Raw genomic sequence first — 13,810 nt, 5'->3', positions numbered from 1 at the left:
CGCGCCAGACTCTGCCCCCGCCCCAGGTCCCACGCAGGATCTAGCCGGGTTGGGACGGGCGTTCCTTGGGTGCGGGCCTGGATTTTCCGGTTCTGAGTTCGTTTCCAGCCAGTTTAACCTCGGGGCTCAATGTTGCAGGTCTGTAACAAAATCAGGTGAACTCTCCTGGTTTTGCCCACACAGCGGATTAGGCCGGCCTTTTCCTGCTTGCTGCCCCCACCGCAAGTCTAAAGACTGGAACTTTTGGGCGTCCACACCTCCATTTCCTCTCTATTGTGGAAGAGACCCAGTGGAGCGCAGAAATGTTTAATACGCTCTATCCTTGTGATCTGACTTCTTTTATCTTCCTAGGACCTCACCCAAGGGCGTTACCTCAGTCAGACTTGCCCTGTCTTCTCTCCCTCCCTTGGAAGATCAGTAACTTCCCTGCCTACTCCCAGAGCAATTTGGAGGAAGGCTCTTGGCACATTTGTGTTTTGTAAATCTCACATTCCTGAAACAAAATGTTCCACTCTTGTGCAGATTTTAACAAAACCCACGTGCACATCGGGCTGACTTGTGATTCAAAGGCAAGGTACTCGATGATGAGTCTTTAGTTGTTTTGTGCAAAATTAAAAATATATATATTAAGGATAAAGCAAAATTACATTTTGAAAATATTTTACTTATAACTAATGTGAGAGAGGATACTGGCCTGCAGTGTTACTGGGTTAATGATTGTGTGGCCCTTTGGACAAATGGTTGATCTTACACCCTTCTCCCACCCCACTGTGTCCTGGTTCAACCTGAGATGTGGATATACTCTAGAATGTTTCAGCTGTGTCAACTCTGACCTGGGTCAACTGTGAAGAAAGTAGGTTGTGGCTGAGGTGCTTGGAAATGTGGCTCTGCTCAAGGAAAAGGTTAGGTCTCAGACGGTAGAATCAGACCCGAAATTCCTGTGAAATAGTTCAAGATCTTCGTATCTTTCTGATCATATGTTTCCAAAGATTATACTGGACTGAGAGAGAAACCCAATCCAGACCTTAAGTCTGCTTAGGCATTCTGAAATTTCAGTGAAAATTAAGTGTTCAATTGAGAATGGCAAAAGTTGAATTCCAGGTCTCCTGAGTTCTGACCCTAGCCAGCCATATGTCTTGTGGTAACTTACTGAAATTCCCTGGGCCTCACTTGTCCAGGGACCAACTCTGCAAGGTTTACTTTGTGAACTGGCATAGTTTCATAGATTTCCTGAGACACTACAATTGGAAACTAAGGAATTCTGATAGCAAGATCGGGAGGATTATAAATGATTATACATATATCCTTCCTGCTTCTCTTGTTATGATGGAATGATGGAAAAATATTCAAGGCATTTGCACTACATAGAATTAGGGAAGAAAAGAAAACAAAATTCGGGACACTATTAAACAAATCAGGAAACTAAGGCAAAGAAAGAATGAAGGCATTTGACAGAATCAGAAATTAACACACCCCCCCCATTTCTATTCTACAAGACTTGGAAATAAAAAACATTCATTATTTTGGGTACTAGTATCCAGCAACAGTTTAAAATCCGTTGGCAAACAGTCTGGGAATAGTCTCCTGGTTTTGTTTCCCCATTTTATCTGGTGTGTCTACAAAACAGTGTAGTGCACAACAACAGCAGAGATAATAAAGAAGCTGGATCAAAACCAAACATAGCAAATACAGTCCCATGATTTAATAAAAGGTTGTCTGTTGACCCTGGAAGGAGTAGAGGAGGAGGAGAGTTGATGACTCAACAAAAGAAAGTTAAAAACATAGTGATAGCTTACCATTGACTACTGAATGTAAAGGGGCTTCCAGAAGACCTTTATTTTCCTTTATCACGGTGATTTTGGAAGAATAAGGAGCCTCTATTTTAAAAGTGATCCTTGCTTTACATTTCACGTTGATGTTAGTGTTTTTCTGTTTAACCAGGAGGGAAGACAAAACAGAATCAGAGAATTAAATTCAAGAATCTTAGATCATTTGGATTTGTATGATGCGCTTGGAGACGGATTTTTTTTTTAGGTTGTTTGCATCTCCATACTTTCAATTCATTCTCTTTCAGGCTTAGCAGGAGAATTGGAAATTTTTGCAAATTTAGGGCCCTTGGTGTGACATCACTCAGTATGCCCTTTGAAATGTGCTCTTGATACTTTCTCTCTTAACCCAGTGTGTGCCTGTGGCTGGGCCTCCTGCAGCTGTCTCAGCTTTTATTTAAGAAGTATTTCTTCCAGGGGCGCCTGGGTGGCTCAGTCCGTTAAGCGATTGCCTTCGGCTCAGGTCATGATCCTGGAGTCCTGGGATCGAGTCCCGCTTTGGGCTCCCTGCTCAGCAGGGAGTCTGCTTCTCCCTCTCCCGCTCCCCCCTCTTGTGCTCTCTCTCTCTCTCTCATTCTCTCTCTCAAATAAAAATCTTAAAAAAAAAAAGAAGTATTTCTTCTAGGCAATGGTGAAGGCTTCACCTTGCCTCTGTTCAGATATAAGCAAGCACTGTTCTTCTCTCCATAACTTTAGATAAATCTTTATTGATTCTAAATTTCTTATCTCCCAGGTTTATATTTCTTACCACCTCCTTACCTCAATACCATATATGTTTTTCAATTATTTTATTTTATACCATGTCATTGTTTTCCTTGATGAACTGACTTAATTATTTTTTTTTCAGGGTTTTGTTGTTTTCTCTCAGAATCTCAGGCTGTAATATGCCTTTGGGAATTGTCCTAATAATAAATTCAGTTCTCTTGATTTGATTGACTGTGGCATTTGGGTTTTTTGTTTTGTTTCTTTTTGATGGTGGAAAGACTGGATACTCTCCACAGTCTTTTAGTTGCCATCTATTAGCTTCCCTCCTCCAAAGTATGGCTTTCCAAGTACATCCATGCTTGGGACATGTCTCTTCACATGAGGGAGGGAGGGAGAAAAAAAGAGAGAAAAGATGAGAAAAACAAGTCAAAGAGAGAGAGAGAGAAATGGCAAAAAGGCACAGAGATGGTCCAACAGGCAGAATCCACTCAAACAACCTGAACCCTAGTCTTGCTTAAACTTCACCATGCCTCATATTTTACCAGCAATACTTGAATAAGCCAAGTGTTCATAATATGACATTGAATGAGGTCTAGAATGACCTGGAGGACCTGGTGAAGTTTCATAGAGGAGACAGGATTTTAGTTGGAGGGATGGAAAAGACTTGGATGCAGAGAAAGGAAGAGAGAACAACAGCCGGAGTGAAGGAAACAGCATGAACAAGGACACCAAGACCACCTTGAGAGAGGACTGGGCGGGGGCCTCTAGTGGATACATGCTGAGTAATGTGGGGCATAACAGCAAGATAGGGAGGATAGAGCCATAAATCTCTATGTCGTGTTACAATGAGTAGTGTGGAATTTTTTTTCTGACAGAATTGCTGAAAGTTTCTGCAAATAACCTGTTCAGAACAAAACAAAACAAAAAGATTGCTCTGTAAAGATTGATTGGCACTCTGAGCGAATGAGAAAGAAGGAAACACCAAACAGAAATTTCCAGGCCATTGAAAAGTTTCCCTCTTTTTTTTCTTAATGAGGATAAATTAGATACATTTCTAATACTCATATGTTAGAAGAAGGGATACTGTATAAACCAACATTACTAATAACATATAATAGAGATCTTGTGTGTGTGTATAAGTCAAGCAAGGTAAGAGAAATATGCACAGAAGCTGGCTAAATATCATAAGAAGTCTGCCTTACTCCAGTGAAATCTTACCAAGTGTCATACTGGGCTTCACCCAGGAAGGCTAGCGGGCAAATGACATAGAAGTGTTGCTGTTATCATAGTCATTATTTTGGCAACATGGACTGTGGGAGGAGGCACTGATATTTCTCTGTCATGACTGCATATATGATCTACAACCCTCCTCCCCACCCCCACCATGCCCACAATGTGTGTATGTGTATAATCTAAACTTCAAGGCCCTGCGTCATCAAGCCAGACTTAAGTCCCCAGTGCTCTGTCCACTCTATTCTGGCTGGCTTTCAGTATAGGAATTTGCCCTCCTTCTAGCTTTACCAAAATTATTATTTTAATTAGTACGGAGAAAGCAACAGTTTGCCATTTTTAATCCCATTTTGTTATAACAGAAGAGGAATAGGAAGTTAGTACTAAGAAATTTCTTTCAGTGGGTTTCTTAGATGTTTGATTAAATTTGCACACTGTTAATTCCATCTTTTTGTGCACTTTGCTAAAATGAGATAAACCTGACACACATAGTAGGGCACATATAAAAAGCACATGAAGGCAGACTCCATGTAACACCAATTTTTTAAAAAATGTATTAATTACCCCAGGATCTAATTAAAAGGCCCCATGAGATCCCTATATTTTTTTCCTTATTTTTTGATCTTTTCCCCACAGCAGAGACAAAAACAATGCTAACTTTATATGGATTCTGGTGAATTATTTAACACTGTGACACTTTAATGAAATAAAGAAAATAATATCACTTAATCCTAACTCCGAAAATATTGTTTAAAATGCAGCTACATTTGGGGCGCCTGGGTGGCTCAGTCGGTTAAGCAGCTGCCTTCGGCTCAGGTCATGATCCCAGAGTCCTGGAATCGAGCCCCACATCGGGCTCCCTGCTCAGTGGAGAGCCTGCTTCTCTCTCTCCCTCTGCCTGCCTCTCTGCCTACTTGTGCTCTCTCTCTCTCTCTGTCAAATAAATAAATAAAATCTTTAAAAAAAAAATAAATAAAATGCAGCTACATTCATTAGGGGAACATATGGCAATATACATTATCTCTCAGAAATATTTTGTAAACTTAACTGCTAAATAATTTTAAAAATTATTTTGTCTAGAACCTTTATGATAATGAGTGAGATAGTCTAATCAGGGTTTGATATTCCACATCTCTAAATATATTTGTATATTATACCTTATATTTCATACATACTCATTAATTACATCTGAGACATGTGCAATTAAAAAAATATATATGTACAATTTAAATCTAAGTCAAAATAGAAGTGCTGGGCAGGAAATCAAAAAACAAATGTGGCTGGCTTGGGACACTTAAATTTCTGAAAACTATAAGTGTGAAGTCCCATGTTTTCAGACTTAATAGCCAGAGGACTTTGCCTTGTGTGCAAACAATGTTCTAACTAATAGAATCACAGTCCTGGAAAAAGGCTTCAAGAAGTTCCTCATAGTTCTTTTTCTGCCTAGTCCAAGAACAGATTGCAATTCAACCTAATGGGAAGGTCATGCTTGTTTAGACAGTCTTATTTTTAAAGGCCACTACGAAATTACTTTCCTTATGATCATTAAACAAAAATATTCAAAAATCAAAAGAAAAACTTGAATGATTTTGGTCTCCTGCAAAACCGTGGTCATTGGAACTGTGGTCAAAGATCACTAAGGTGACCTTTCCACCTTCGAACCCCAAGATACATTGCATCCGGCAGTAGTTACTAAACAAGAAAATCATTCATAAAGCAGCGTAATTAGCAGCACAGAAACAGTAAGGGCTTTTGTGTGTGTGTGTGTGATTTCTAGGTGGCTTCCAGTATAGATGGTTTTCAGCCATAGATATTGATGAGAAGGCTGTTTCTTATCTACTCAGAGATATGTCCTAGATCAACATGGCAGTCTGTGCCTACCTATAACTGTCCCCTGTGATCCTCACCCTTAGTAGACACAAAGACCTGGGAAAGGCCTCACAACGGGTTATTGACAAAGAAACCCTTAGAACTGACGGACACAGTTAACCTATGTTGCCCAGATCAGACTCCATGCTGCTGCACTCCCAGGGCCAGCAGCGGTAGGGCATGTCCTTGAGAACTGTGTTTCTTCAATTGGGTGATATTGCCAGATCCTTGAGCTGGTGAAATGAGCTGGTTTCTTCTTTTGTCCCAATACTCTCTATTTAAAAAAAAAAAAAGTTTTTTAAGATGGTTTTGATGCTGAAGACTGTTAAAAATATTTGTCTCTTTAGTGAGGTGATAATGGTAAAGGAATTTGAGAATTTATAACCAAAGGAGCTCCAGGTGAGATTAAAGTGTAAGAAGTACATTGTGCCCGCTGACCCATGCCAGGGACAAAAAGAGGTCTTAAAGAAATGTGTTTAAGAGCCTCCCTGTTGCAGACTGCTCCCTACGAAGCACTCAGATACAAAAGGAGTTATTTATTCCCTAGTCCATACTGGGCAAATTAGCCTGGGTCCCAGACCACTTTAAGGGACCTGAAAACAAAATATGGGAAATGCAAATAAACCCACCACAGCTGGAGAAATCTACTTGGATTTTTACTTTGAATTTGGTACAGTCCACTTTCTTCTGTTATGCTTTGAATCACTGCATAACAGAGAGAACTTATACCCAACAGAAAAATTGTTTGGACTTTGAGGCAGACAGCATCTAAAGAGACGGTTTCTGTGTAATCATTCATCTAGTTTTCCTCTGGCTTATTTTAAGCAAAGGGAGAGAAAGTTTGACTTATTAAAACTCCAGAGAACCAAGAACCAAATATTTATGTAAAAACCTCTTTTTTATTTTTGTAATTTCCCTTAAAGGATGTTTCAGACAGATAAAATAAGAGCTGATTCAGGACATACATTTTGAAGGCCAAGGGAAATTCAGGCATGTTAGGTGTATTAAACACGGAAGTTTGTCCTTAGGATATTCTTGGGGCTGGTTGATCACACTGCATAAAAGGCCTATAAAATCTGTCTTGAGAAAATACCTGACCTAAGCCAGAAATAGCACACTTAACTGCCATTTGCATTATAAGACCACACACAGAGAAAAAAATATTATAAAAGAAAATCTGATAAGATGCTAAAAGATATAACAAGGAAGTGGTCTGCCTTTGGTTTCCTCAGTGAAAACAGCAAAGAAAAAAGAGCATTTCTTCCCCTTTCTAAGTACCCACTCAGGGCCAGTTTTTTATGGAATAGAAGAACTGAAGGAACAAATGCAGGAAGACATTCCCTGAAAGAACAGAACTGCATAAAACTGCAAATAAACCTCCAGTCAATAGAAAAGAAACAAAAACTACCAGTCATTCTAGAAATACCCATACACTTAGAAACTTTCCTAAAGTAGTAGAGTCTCAGGGCACCTGGGTGGGTCAGTCCTCAAGCTTCTCGTATGCCTTTGGCTCGGGTCATGACCCCAAGGTCCTGGGATCAAGCCCCTGCTCAGCAGGAAGCCTGTTTATCCCTCTCCTACTCCCCCTGCATGTGTTCCCTCTCTCGCTGTCTCTCTCTGTCAAATGAATAAATAAAATCTTTATTTAAAAAAAATAATAAAGTAATAGAGTCTCAGTTAAAGCTCCTTAAGTCACCAAAAAGAAGGACAATAGGAGCACCTGGCTGGCTCAGTCAGTAGAGCATTGATCTCTTGATCTCAGGGTCTTGTGTTCAAGCCCCATGTTGGGCATGGAGCCTACTTAAAAAAAAATTTTTTTTTAAAAAGATAAAAGGGGGGGCGCCTGGGTGGCTCAGTCGTTGAGCGTCTGCCTTCGGTTCAGGTCATGATCCCAGGGTCCTGGGATCGAGTCCCATATCGGGCTCCCTGCTACGCGGGAAGCCTGCTTCTCCCTCTCCCACTCCCCCTGCTTGTGTTCCTGCTCTCACTATGTCTCTCTCTGTCAAATAAATAAATAAAATCTTTAAAAAATAAATAAATAAATAAATAAATAAATAAATAAAAGATAAAAGGGGGGTGATATTTCAATGTGACTATGCACTACTCAGATGGGGACCACTTGTTCTTGACTCTTTCAATGCCTCATCTTTCAGTGTTGTGGGTCAAACTACCTATGGAGCATGCTTCTCCAGATAGACCATAACCAGTTTTTCCTTTCTTTGCATTAGTCAGTTTTTAAACTTTGAAACTCATTTCTTTCTGTAAGTGAATTAATTATCTCCTACAAAGAGAAAGATGATACTTTGGAGGCATAATAAAACATTGCGTTATAGTCATTACCAAGAAATAGCCTGACCATCATTCTGAGAGACCAGAGTTAATTTTATGAAGGATTAGAGTACATGTAACAGAAACAAACATATGTATACTGCAGACAAGGAGTCTTAATGGCATTTATCAAAGCAATTCAATTCAGTTTTTTGAAAAACCCCTTGCCACAGTTCCTATATACTTTATAAAAGTCACACCCAAAATAAGGGGGGGTGAGAAAGGTCCCTAGTCAATAGCAAGTAGGTAGGTGGTTGCAGAAGACCGTGCAAAGATCTAGAAATAAAGGAAGATAGAATGAGCAAAGGGGGTGTAGGAAATGAGAAGTGGAAGAAAGGACACATGTCATTAAGAATGAGTAGTTCTGTGAGGCAAGAATTTGAACTCATAAGTCCTGTTGTCTTATGGAATGCACCCAAAAAGAAAGGAAACAGCTCTGTTGGTTGAAGACAGAGTTCTAAGAAGTTTTTCTTATAGAGTTCCCTAGGAAAGCCAGTATTTCAGAAGCACTGGGATCCATGATCCGTGATTATTTTCAAACAACTGCAGAGAGAGTGAAGACTAATCCCCTTGAAGCCATGTCATAATGAAGAAGACAACGCAGCGGAGACTCATCGCTCAACTGCAGTTAAGCCCATGCCGAAAGGCACAGAACAGACCAGGTTATGTTCCTAAGGAGATGATGCTCTCATTGGGGGAACTTCCCCCTCCTAAGCCAAACAGAAGAATGTCACTTATAGCAGGCTCCCTCTGGGAGGAACCTAAGGAAAGTCACACAAAAAAGGAGAGGAAACCAAAAGAGCGTTTTTAGTCTCACACATCCTGTGCCTTTTTCAGCTGCTATTTTGAAGGATAAACATTACTTTTGTGGTTGCATTTTTTCCTAGGTTAAAGAAAAACAAAACAAAACAATATGGTCGTGAAAAGAAGAGACAGGAGAAGAAGAGCTAATGACCTTGGAAATGCAGGCCATTCTCCTGGTTTGAAAAACAAAACAAAACCAAGAAAGGAAACTTAAAAAAAAAAAAAAAGTGATGGAGAAACCCATGAAGGCCTTGCGCCTATCTCCAGTGCCTTGGGGGGGGGGGGGGGGGGGGGGGGGGGGGCCCAGCTGGTTCTAAATTAACCTACACACAGATACTCTGCCAAACGGGAATCTCTGTGAGCAGAGAAATGACACGCCGTACCTGAACAGCGGCATTCCATTTGTAGGTTTCATTCGCTTGGCATTTTAGAGGCAGGGTGTTTTGTTCAGGTTTTATTGAACCTAGAGTGTTCCCATATTCTTCTTAACTAGATAATTAAAGCCAATTTTGTTTAGGAAGAATCCTAAGATCTTAGCAGAATCTTCTCCTGGGTCTAAAGGCAACTTACTTTACCCCCGTGGGTCACTTGCATGCAGGCTTCTGGTTTTATAGTAGATACCAAGGTTGGCTCCTATTACTATATCCGGGAACCCTGCTCTCATTGCATAGGACCCCACTAAAGGGAGAGTCTCCTGATAGGCCAGAGAATTTGAGAAATAGCCAGGTCCTTAGAGATCAACCCATATGGAATTGTCGGAACAGTGGGTGGAAATGCCTGCTGGCCTACATAATATTGAGACTTCTTGAGAAATTATTCAATGTGGCTGATAACATAGGCATTGAAAGATAGTGCAGAGTGGTTTCCTTTAGTCTACGGTGTGATTGACTTGTAATGGTGCCATGAGGTCAGGATTGGAAGAAGAAAAGAGCTCCAGGTGCCCCCAGAGGTATGGTTCTTAAATCTTCTGATAACTGAAAATGTATTATTCATTGGCATTGTATTCATTTCCTATGGCTGCTCTAACAAATTATCACGAACTTGATGGTTTAAAACAACAAATTTATTCTGTCAGAAATCTGGAGGCCAGAATTCCTAAACCAATACCACTGGACTGAAATCAAGGTGCTTACAGGGCCTTGCTCTCTCCCGGAGGCTTTGGGGAGAATCCATCCATTGGCTCTTCCAACTTCTGGTAGCTGCTGACCTTCCTTGGTTTGTGGCCTCATCATTCAAATCTTCAAGGCCAACATCTTCAGCTCTTCCTCTGCTCCTTCTCTCCCCTCCTCCTCCTCCTTGTCCTCCTCTTCCTCATTCTTCTTCATCTTCTTCTCCTTCCTTTGTCTCTCAGCTCCCCCACCGTGTGTGTGTGTGTGTGTGTGTGTGTGTGTGTGAGATCACCCTCTGCCTGTCTTATATAAGGACACTTGCGATGACATTTAGGGCCCACCAGATAATCCAGGATAATCTCCCTGTCTCAAGATTCTTAACCTAATCACATCTGCAAAGACTATTTTTCAGAATAAGGTAATATTTATAGGCTCTAAGACCTGATATCTTTGGGGTCTTTTTTCAGCTGACTACAGACATATGTTCCATTCTCTCTCTCACATATATAGCAATATACAATACCCTAACTATTCTAGGAGTCATCACTGGACTACTTTGAGAACAATTTAAAAGCCTGCAAATGTTCAGAGGGAATCCATATGTTTTTCACTATTTGGGGAATTCTGTACAAAATCACTTGTAATGCCTTCAAAATATTATTGAATAGAAAACTGGATAATAAAATAACCTTTCTGGCATTTCTGACTCTGGCAAAAGCTTGAAGTAGTATCTTTATATCTAACTAGTCACCTTCATTATCAGAAAATATGGTATTAACCGTAATGATGTTGATGATACTCCATAAAGAAATACAAATTGGCTTGTAAAAGATGAGTTTATTTAAAAATGCAAATTTCAGGGGCGCCTGGGTGGCTCAGTTGGTTGGGCGACTGCCTTTGGCTCAGGTCGTGATCCTGGAGTCCCGGGATCAAGTCCCCCATCGGGCTCCCTGCTTGGCGGGGAGTCTGCTTCTCCCTCTGACCTTCCCCCCTTTCATGTGCTCTCTCTCTCTCTCATTCTTGCTCTCTCAAATGAATAAATAAATAAATAAAATCTTTAAAAATGCAAATTTCAGGGGCTCTTGGCTCTCAAAGTTCCAGGAAATTAGAATAGGCATAAAAAATATAACCAATAGGTATTTTTGTGATTTTTCTAAGCTAAAAGTTGTTAATGGCATCATTATCAAAATGAGAGATAAGAGGGCTTTTAAGAGATTGTCTGAATTTCAACCTGTTTGAAAACAAAACAAAAATAAATTAGGGAAAGAAAGTGGAAAGAGAGAGAAGCAGAAGCAGAGTTACTATTATGGTATTAGGTAAAACAGATCAGAAACTAAAACAATACATATGAGAAACAAGATTGCTATGTGATGGTAAAAACTATATTAACAGGTAAAATATTAACATTAAATCTAACTGTCTTCAAGAAATAAAGCAAACAAATACCTAAAACAAAAGTTAATGGAGAAATACAGGAAGAAATAAATAGAAATATATTCATAATGGAAGACTTTAAAATCCCACTATCAAAATGGCAGATCAATTAAACAATAATTAATTACTGAACCATGAAATAAAGTAGAATTAACAGACATGGAGAGAAAAAAATAGATTTTCTCCTTGAGAAGTAGGATGAGATTCAAAGATGCATAATACATGAAAGACCATAATTCTACATGTCACTTTGTCTATAATACAGTAACAAAAATAGAATTTAAAAGTAACCAACCATCTGGAAAGCATAGAACACTCTCTTAAATACCTGAGTCTGAGGAGAAATCAGAACTACTGACGGAACAGGTTATATATTACCAAAAGCAAATTGAATATGCTAGAAAGTTCAGTAAACATTGTGGTTGATGGTCCAACATTCTTTCCACTCCAATGATATTGCAAGGGATTTGTTTCTGAATTGGGTACATCCACAATTTTTGCCAATGAATGTAAATCTGTGAAGAAAAACTTTCCTGCTCCTATGAGAGAATCAAAAGAGGAGATGGCCCATCTACTTCCTCTAGACTTGTCATATCTGGATATGATGCTTGGAATTACCTAGCCATTTTGTTGCCAATATTAGCAAATCTAAGAGCTGGAGAGAGCCTGGGTCTTTGATGGGGTTACTGAAATGATAGACTGATCAACTGCAGATCTTGTCCTATCAAGACCTCTTATTAAGTTAGTTCAACTATGTCCTTCTTAAATCAGTTTTTATTGAGTTTTCTGTTATCACACTATAAAGAATCTTGACTGATATAACAAGTATAAAAGAAAATTTAAAAAAAGGAAAGAAAATGTGCATGTCATAATGCAATTTTTTAAAAAAGCAACAAAATAGAGTCATGTGTGAAAATATGTAACTGTTAGGAACAGCTAACAAAGAGGATTTACTTTGGGCTGAGCACTGAGCTAAGTATTTTATATACATTAACTCATTTATTTTTTTTAAACATTTTATGTATTTATTTGAAAGAGAGTGAGTGAGAGAGAAAGAGAGAGCATGAGCAGGGGGAGCAGGAGAGGGAGAAGCAGGTTCCCCGCGGAGCAGGGAGCCCGATGCGGGGCTCTATCCCAGGACCCCGGGATCATGACCTGAGCCGAAGGCAGCCACTTAACCGACTGAACTACCCATGTGCCCTACATTAATTCACTTAATCCTCAGAATACTTCTAATGAGATGGCTGTCATTTTCAGCCCCATTTAACAGATGACAAATTAGCAGATGTTGCTAATTTGCTGGTGACTGGCAGAGCCAGGATTTGACCCCAGGCAGTCTAATGCCCGCGTGTTCTTACACCTGCTGCTGTACTGCCGCTTACCTCTCTGTATTTCTGATTTAAAAAAAAAAAAAAGTGGTTATTCCGAACAAAGGATTAGACAAATACAAGCATACCTCGTTTTACTGTGCTTCACTTTCTTGTACTTCACAGATACTGAATATTTTACAAATTAAAGGTTTGTGACCCTGTGTCAGCAAGTCTATCAGCACCATTTTCCAGTACCATTTGCCCACTTCATCTCTCTGTCACATTTTGGTAATTCTCACAATATTTCAGTTTTTTTCATTATTATTATATTTTTTATCGTGATCTCTGATCAGTCATTCTGACTCACTGAAACCTCAAATGACGGTTAGCATTGTTTAGCAATAAAATATTTTTAAATTAAAGCATGTACCTTTTTTGATATAATGCAATTGCACATGTAATAGATTATAGTATATTGTAAACATAACTTTTATATGCACTAGGAAACAAAAAAATTCATTTGACTCACTTTATTGTGATACTCACTTTGTTGCAGTGGTCTGGAACCAAACCCACAATACCTCCAAGGTATGCCTGTACGTGTGAACGTTCCGAATTGCACTTGGTGCATGGTTAAAAGAGATAAGCACACTGTATCAAGTATCTATTGCTGGGTAACAAGCCAGCCCCAGATTTTGTGGTTTGAAACAAAACAATTATTTATTTTGCTTATAAATCTTTAATTTGGGCAGAGCTGAGCAGGGATGCCATACTTCTGTCGGCCAACAGCATTAGCAAGAGTGACTAGTTGGGGTGCTAGTGCATGAAGGTGACTCACGCACATGGTTAGCAAGCTGGGGCTGGCTGTGTGCTGAACTCAGCCAGGACTGCGGGTTGAGGCCCTCCGTTCTGTTCCACCCCGGCCTCTTTACAGTTTGCTAGGGCTTCCTCCCAGCTAGGTGGCTTACTTCTAAGAGCAGGTGTTTCTTTTGATAAACTTCTTTTGAACCCAAACATTCTATAACCTAGCTTTGGAGGTCACACAGGGTCAACTCAAAATGTAGAAGAAAAACGTAGAATTAAGAATTAAAATTTTAAACCCAGTGTTTGGCAGGGTTGATAACACACTGTAAATTGGTTTGAGTTTTTTAGAAAGCTGCTTCATGGAATTCATACTCTTCAGCACAATAAAAAA

This window comes from Phoca vitulina, unplaced genomic scaffold (genome assembly GCF_004348235.1).
Source record: "Phoca vitulina isolate PV1807 unplaced genomic scaffold, GSC_HSeal_1.0 scaffold5, whole genome shotgun sequence".
Classification (NCBI taxonomy): domain Eukaryota; kingdom Metazoa; phylum Chordata; class Mammalia; order Carnivora; family Phocidae; genus Phoca; species Phoca vitulina.
Note: the sequence above shows the minus strand (reverse complement) of the source record.